Source organism: Herpailurus yagouaroundi, unplaced genomic scaffold, assembly GCF_014898765.1.
Source record: "Herpailurus yagouaroundi ecotype Mexico unplaced genomic scaffold, PumYag 206, whole genome shotgun sequence".
NCBI classification, from domain to species: domain Eukaryota; kingdom Metazoa; phylum Chordata; class Mammalia; order Carnivora; family Felidae; genus Herpailurus; species Herpailurus yagouaroundi.
This window is the reverse complement of record NW_024412437.1, coordinates 7,602,884-7,610,189: the sequence shown is the minus strand read 5'-3', so window position 1 is coordinate 7,610,189 and position 7,306 is coordinate 7,602,884. Positions and strand designations below refer to the sequence as shown.

General features: G+C 39.7%; 1 long non-coding RNA gene across 1 annotated transcript; it reads right to left on the bottom strand.

Moving 5' to 3' along the window:
- Positions 1-547: 547 nt before the first annotated feature.
- LOC121015225 (uncharacterized) lies at positions 548-4,579 on the bottom strand. The gene is made up of 3 exons (XR_005783708.1): positions 4,427-4,579; positions 3,482-3,582; positions 548-1,568 (listed from the first exon to the last, which is right to left on the bottom strand). It is a non-coding gene; the product is annotated as an uncharacterized LOC121015225 (long non-coding RNA).
- Positions 4,580-7,306: the final 2,727 nt, after the last annotated feature.

Sequence of the window (7,306 nt, the reverse complement as noted above, 5' to 3'; positions counted from 1 at the left end):
TCTGTCTCTCAAAAATAAATAAACATGAAAAGAATTTTTTTTTTAAATTGCAATTTACACCAAAGAATAGAGAGCCACTAAAGACAAGGAACTTTATTAGATGTTTATTTTCAGAAAGGTAACTTGATAATTTGGAAGACGGAGGTGTTAGAGGAAAGTAGAACACTGGCAAGGATTTTCTGAGAATTCAAGTGAGAGATAATGAAACGGTCATGGAATTGCAGAAGAGGAAATTGATGTGATAGAGACTTCAGAATTTTCATGATCAACCTGAAAAACTGTTGACCTCTAATATGGGGACAGTTTTCAAGTCATTTCTCAATTTTGTTTTTGAGTCTGCTATCATTTTCTGGTTTTTTGTCCCAGGTTCCCTGAAGGCTATAGTATCCAATACTGGATAATGGGTGGCCCAAAAGCCTCTTTTGGGTGGCTAATGCTTTCACAGGCCTTTTTCTAAAAGATACAGCTGTATATACTGGCAGTAAGGGACAATAATGCGCACACTGGGTAAGTGCCAGCTCTGGGAAGACTCTCTTCCAGATGTCCTGGGGAGCCCAGTGGTCTCTAATCCCAGCATGCAGGGAATATACTCCCACAAACAGATGCCTTCAGCCACAGGATGGGGACTCCTGTAATTGGTTACATTTGGCATGCAAGGTCTCACCACAAGTTGGCAGAGGCTGGTCACACACAGAGAAAGACGTGTCTGTGGGCATGACCTTCTCCAAAGCCATGGTTTCAAAGCGGGCGGTGGCGACTCAGGGTGGAGGAACTGTTCGAGAGCTCCGAAGGCACCGGAGGGAGCCTTGGAAAGGGGCTGAGGTTTGGCTTGTATTAACACCCCTGGCTTTGGCTACTCTGGCTACTTTGCTAAACCTCAGAAAAGTGAATTATAAGGCTGGAAATGTCATAAGAAAAGACCTCCTGGGGACACAGCTTCCTGTTCACCCAGACGCATGGACCCTGATCTTTATGTTTGGAATATCCTTTCCACAGTCACAATTTCTGGTCTACATTGTGCTAGAAGAAGAAGGAAAACATAAAAATAAAGCTATTCTTTGTTGATGCATGGAGAACCGGCTAAATTTCTTACAATTTCTTAATAAAGTTAAAGAGAAAAAAAATTATAAAAGCAAGGTCAGTGATTGGTGTTGTGTGTTTTGGTTTTTTTTTTATCTTAACAACCTCATTCCCCTCCAGCTGTCATCCTTCGCAGGGAGAGTGGGCAGCTCTTACAAGAAACGCAGATACAGATGAATGAGTCTGTGTGACGTCTCTACAGGGACATGTTGGCTGTGTACACGGGTTTATGTCAGCATATAACCCCCACCCCAGGGATGATCCAGGGCTGAGCTGAAAGCAGGAATATGCCGCTTGCACGGCGTAATCCCCCTCACTTAGAATTCGCTTTTCCACTGCTTGCTTGATCCTCTGCAGTCAGACACGCTAAGACTCCACCTACTTACCTTTTCCTTTTTTCCTGCTTACTACTTCTACTTTTTACCCTCCTGTCTCTTGCTTTCTGTGACTTTCTTTTTTTCCCCCTTATCTCAGACTGACTGGAGACACTGAAAGAGTAAGGATTAATTGACAAATTAATTTGATTGCCCATGTTTACCAGTGTATGAATTTTAAAGAGAATATGTAAGTAAAAGAGAACAGTGAGAGAGAGAGAGAGAGAGAGAGAGAACAAGAGATAAACAGAACATAAGAGTGTGAATACATGTGAGAGTGACTTTAGGTGACAAATTACAGTGTAAGAAGTAAAACAAAACACAAAGGGACCTGACTGTTGACAGTTCTGCCGTCCAGGGAGCTCATATAATTCATACTGGGAGATGGCATTTCATATTACTCTTCTTTACTTGCAAAGACTGGAGGTGGGAGCTTGGTATGCCTAAGAATTTGATCCTGAGATAGGGGTGCCTGGGTGGCTCAGTCGATTAAGTGTCTGACTTCAGCTCAAGTCATGATCTCACCTCTTGAGTTTGAGCCCCATGTCGGGCTCTGTGCTGACAGCTCAGAGCCTGGAGGCTGCTTCAGATGCTGTGTTTCCCTTTCATTCTGCCCCTTCCCTGCTCTCTCTCTCTCTTTTTCTCTCTCTCTCTCTCTCAAAAATAAATAAACATTAAAAAAAAGAGAGAGAGAGAATTTGATCCTGAGACAAAGTAAAGCCATTTTTGTCTCTAGAACAACCTGAGTTTCGAGACAGGCAACAGTGGTCCGGAAACCTTTGAGGTAGTGGGTGGAGGGAGGGTTGCATTATTTTGAAGAAACACTTAACCAACTGAGCCACCCAGGCGCCCTTGTTTTGAAGAAGAAACAAATCAGCATGGGGAGGAGGGAATTGGAAGCTGGCCATGGGAGAAAGAAGGAAATGTACAATAGGGCAGTGGCCTGAGACATAAGGCAAAGAGACAGCCAGTGAGAAATTTCGTGATATGGGATCTGCCAATGGAATTTTCACAGGAAGACCTGCTCAGTTGGTTATTGTGAGATCTTGCAATGGAACTACTTTGTTTCATTGTTTAACTTCAAACTTCCTTATGTGTTCATTATACAGAACTGGCTTAGGGTGGTGATTTTGGGGGAAGGTCAGGGCAAGGGGGATGTGTTTTCAGGGCTTATATTGTGTGTGGGGGGGGGAAGGGAGCAGTCACATGAAACATAGATAAAGGAAAGTTCAGTAAGAACAGGAACTTGGAGAAAGTAGTGACTATGATAAGTCTAAGTTCTCTAGAAAAGTCACCCATTTAGGCAGAGAGGTCCTTGTCTTCCTCATAAGAGAGAGGATAAAGGCAACTTATGTAGATATCATTGAAAAGGTGTCCTTATAACACTCAAGGACTTGGGAGATTTTGATGTGTAAGGCATAAGTTACACACACACACACACACACACACACACACACACACACACACATACACACACACACATATTCACATACACTCACCAGCCTATCTATCTGATATTGCTGTGGAGTCTTGTGAACTGTTGTCAAATAAATTAATTCCTTCCTGGTCCTCACCTGGAAATGCTGATCTACACCAAGCTGCTGATTTGAGAGGCAGGTGACAGAGGTGACACTGACTGCACCAAATGTCGTCTCTGTCCCTAGCATCTTAGTAAGACATATCTCTTCCATCTGGATTCCCAAGGCAGTCCTCCCTGCTTTGGTGTCCATGAACTTGATGAGTGCCTCAGTGCCCTCCAACTTTATTTAATCAGAATATCCCTCAAATACTCTCCAAATGGTAAAATTCATCTAACGACTTTTGGTGCTTGACAAACAGGAGAACAGAGGTCAAACTGTGTGCCTAGTTTTCCTATATAACTTTCCCCTCAAATAGAAAAAAAGAGAAGTAAATGAGAATTTCGTAAAGATAAGCCAGCATCAAGTCCCCCTGCCCCCTCCCAGGTTCCCAACCGCTCACGTCTCTGGATCTAACAGGTAGTTGACATTCGTGTTTGTGGTACTGACCTGAACTGGGGAGTAACTGCATTTATCTGTCTTCACTCTGTCCTGCTGTCGAACACACTGTTCTCTGGTCTCTTCCTAGAAAGTGCTCATATTTCTACATCCTTTGAAATGCAAAAATGGAGAGCAAATCACAACATTTTCCTGTTTATCATGACCCATTGGGCAATGGGGTGAGCTGAGCTTTTCACAAGGTCCTGAAGGGATGAAAAGGACCCAGAACATATGGAAAATATGGAGAATAGGGTATAAGTCATAAAAATAAAAATAAAATAAATAAAATAAATTGGGAATGCCAGTTTCTGGTAATGATTTGTTTTCACAGTAACTGAGAACTCCCTTAAACCTGCGATTAATCACACATTTATGGTGAGGCTAAGCGGGGAGAATTAGGGGCTTGGATTATTAGTGCAGCTGCTTTTCATTGATGAGATCTGAGTTCAAATCTTAACCAATGTTACAAATGAAAATGTCATTTTGAAAGTTAATTAGCTCCATGCAATAAATGCTGGCTGCTTGATTGATGTACCTAAAAAATCACTACCTAGGAGAAAAAATTATATATATGGCCCGTTAGGGGAGTCAAGCCAGTCAAAAAGTCAGACATTATTTAAACAATTTGCTTTTTTTTTAGTAGTCCAACCACCTGCAAGTAAATAGAATTTATTAAAAGAAGGTGGGGTTTCTAGTAGTCAGAACACGTGTAAGAATGTCTGAATGTATTAAGAACTGCAGAATTTTAGAAGTAGAAAAAAAACTCTTTATAAGCCATCTAATCTAATCCTTGCTTTTTTTCAATAGAAGAGGGAATAGAAACTCAGGAGGATAAGGGACTTGATTAAGTCACACAGTTAACTAGTGGGGGAGACAGGGCTGGGTTCCAGATGTTGTCTGGATTACTCCTGTGGATCCCTAGCTCGGCTCTCCCCTCACTACTCTGAGACTTACTTTCTTCCACAGGGCCTTGTCTTTGGTGTGTTCTGTGCCTCAGAAGGTTCTGTCTTCTTCTACCGAAAGGTCTCAAAACTTATGCTCTCCATACTTATCAGTGAAGCTACCCAGCTCACACAGGTAGAGGAGAATCAGCATGTGATCCCTTCGCCTTAGATGTCCTAAAAATGGAATTCAGAGTGAATTTGACCCAAATGAGAGAAGTGTGAGGTACTATATTTAGCAAGAGAGCAGACCACTATTCTGCCTAAATCAGTATTTTGTTAAGAGCCCTGTCTGGGCTAGTGAGACACAAAGAAGTCAGGGAAAAGTTCCAGGTGCCTTTACACATTTACAATTTAAGCTGCTCCTGATATTGAAACAATGCCTTTGATGTGGCATTTCATTTGGTAGCAAGGTGACTTTACTAGGACCATTAAAGGTGATTCTGCTTGGGGCTCAGGAGCAAAGAGGAGCCCTATGGGGGAAGCCGCTATTGTGCCAGAGAATACATACATCATCATGACCCAATGCTGGTAGAAATGTGATTGCTAAGGGACATTCTGGTGAGGTCTGCAATGGAAACGAGGAACATGTTATTGAAAACTGGAAGAGAGGAGATCCTCGTTACAAAGAGGCAAAGACCTTGGCAGACTTGTGTTCCAGTGTTCTGTGGAAGGTAGAACTTGCAGGCCATGATGTTGGGTGTTTAGCTGAAGACATTTCTAAGAAAGATATTGAAGGTATGGCTTGGTTTCTCCAGTGAGAGGAGAAATGTGAGAGGAGAGAAAAAAATGAAGGGCATTGTTAGGCAAATAGGAATCAGAATTTGAGGATTTGAAGAATGTTCACATTGCAAAAATTGAGAAAGCACGTTTTGAAGTGAACACTACGTCTCCCCTCTGGAGACGTTAGGGTAGATTTTGTTTCCATGCTCATTCTGGTTGTTGGGAGAATATAGTTCCTTGAGGTTGTAAGACTGAGGTCCCCATCTTCTTACTGGTTGTTGTCTTCTGGAGGCCACCCTCATTCAACTTTCCGCTGCCCTCCCCATCTTCAGCTCCTGCAATGGTGGATAGAGTCTCTCTCAGGCTTGGAATCTCTCTTGACTTTTCTTCTAACGTTTCATCTCTGTGACTTTTCTACTTCCTTCTCCCACTTTTAAGTAATGTAACAGAGGTCTCAGATATGAGAGTGAGAACACTTCTGGGTGCTACTATTCCACCTACCACAAAGATGAATATCCATTACAATTTTACTTTTTATGCTTACTAATTATTTCTAAAATATTTAATACTGTATGTAGCTCTGCTCACTTATATACTAGTGATAAATACAAACATAACTCACTCCAGAACAAGATGTATGGTCAGAGGAAATAAAATAAGTTTTAAAATTTCAAATTAAATTTTGTTGTAGATAAAAAATGATCAAATCAGAACATGATTAATGAAGTTGTAGATGTATAAAATATATTACATTAGGATAAAGATAGATGAAAGAAGGGGAATAAAAATATAAATTCAAAGAGAAATAAAACTAAGTATAGTTTCCAAATCTTAAAGAAGAGTCTATTTAAAAAAAAAAAAATGACAGTGGATGTCAAACAATTCTTAGATTTAGATTGCATTGAGAAAATGTAAAAGAGTGATACAGTTTTAGTTTTGGACAGCAATATTTACAATATTGCAAATCTTTAAAGTTTAGAATAAATATTAATTTAAAATATGGAAGTGTTTTTTATTTTTGAGAACTATTTTATTGGTAAATGAGCAAAGAATGCCTAATTACTGCCTTAGAATACATATTTATTTTTATCTTCACTAAAACTTAATGAACTTCCCTTAAAACTTCCAAATGTTAAGATATTTTGCTGGTCTAATGGGCAAATAATATGTAATGTTGATTTAATTTATATTTCTTCTTTGGTTAATTATCTGATCATATACTCTACATACTTTGGTTTGCCTCTTCCTTGTTTATTATAGATGCTCTTTATGTATTTCTTCCCATGTTTGGCCTTTAGCTTTAACAGTTAAAAAAATTCAATGCATTCAAATACATCTATATTTTCTTCTATGGCTTTTGCTTTTGTTTTTGGTTTACAAAGAATTTTCATATCTTAAGGTAATATTTTAACACTTCCTTTTTTAGGTTAAAGCACTTAATCCATTTATACTTATAAGTTCAGATTATAAGAAAGATTTGACTTTATTTTCGATCTCTAACGACTAACCAGTTGCCACAACCATTTATTCAATAATCAATCTTTTTCCCACTGTTTAAAATGTTTCAGATACTGCGTGCGTGTACATGTTGATTCTCAAATGCACACCTGGTTCAAGTTTCTTTCCAGAAGTCCAGGCCTTTATAGCCAAATATCTCTTAAATATCTCCTCCTGGATGTTTCTAGACACTTTGGAATAAATGTGTCTAGACACCACAATGGATCATCAAGCTGAAGCTAAAGAACACCTACTATGTGTTGGTCATGTTAGCAAACACTCTGCTAAACATTAAAGGGGTAATTGTAGATAATCCTCTCAAGGTGGATTCTATTACTACCATCTCTATTTTATAAATGAAATAAATAATTACAATTACGAAAGTTAAATGATTTATCCAAAGGGGTCAAGATGGGTTTGAACCTGGGCAGTCAGAGCCAAGGTGCATTCTCCCATCAACAGTGCTTTCCTCCAGGGTCCACCCACCCCCGTGTTCATTATCTCAGACAATGGCACCACTACCCAATCACCCTGAACAATTGCTAGCCTTGCTAGCAAATATCTCTCAATCTCTTCATTTCTCTCAATCTCTTCTATTTGGAACCCTGGGTTGCTTCTCATTGTCCTCTTGATACAATTCTAATCCCTACAGGACTTTATTCTGCTCTGTGGA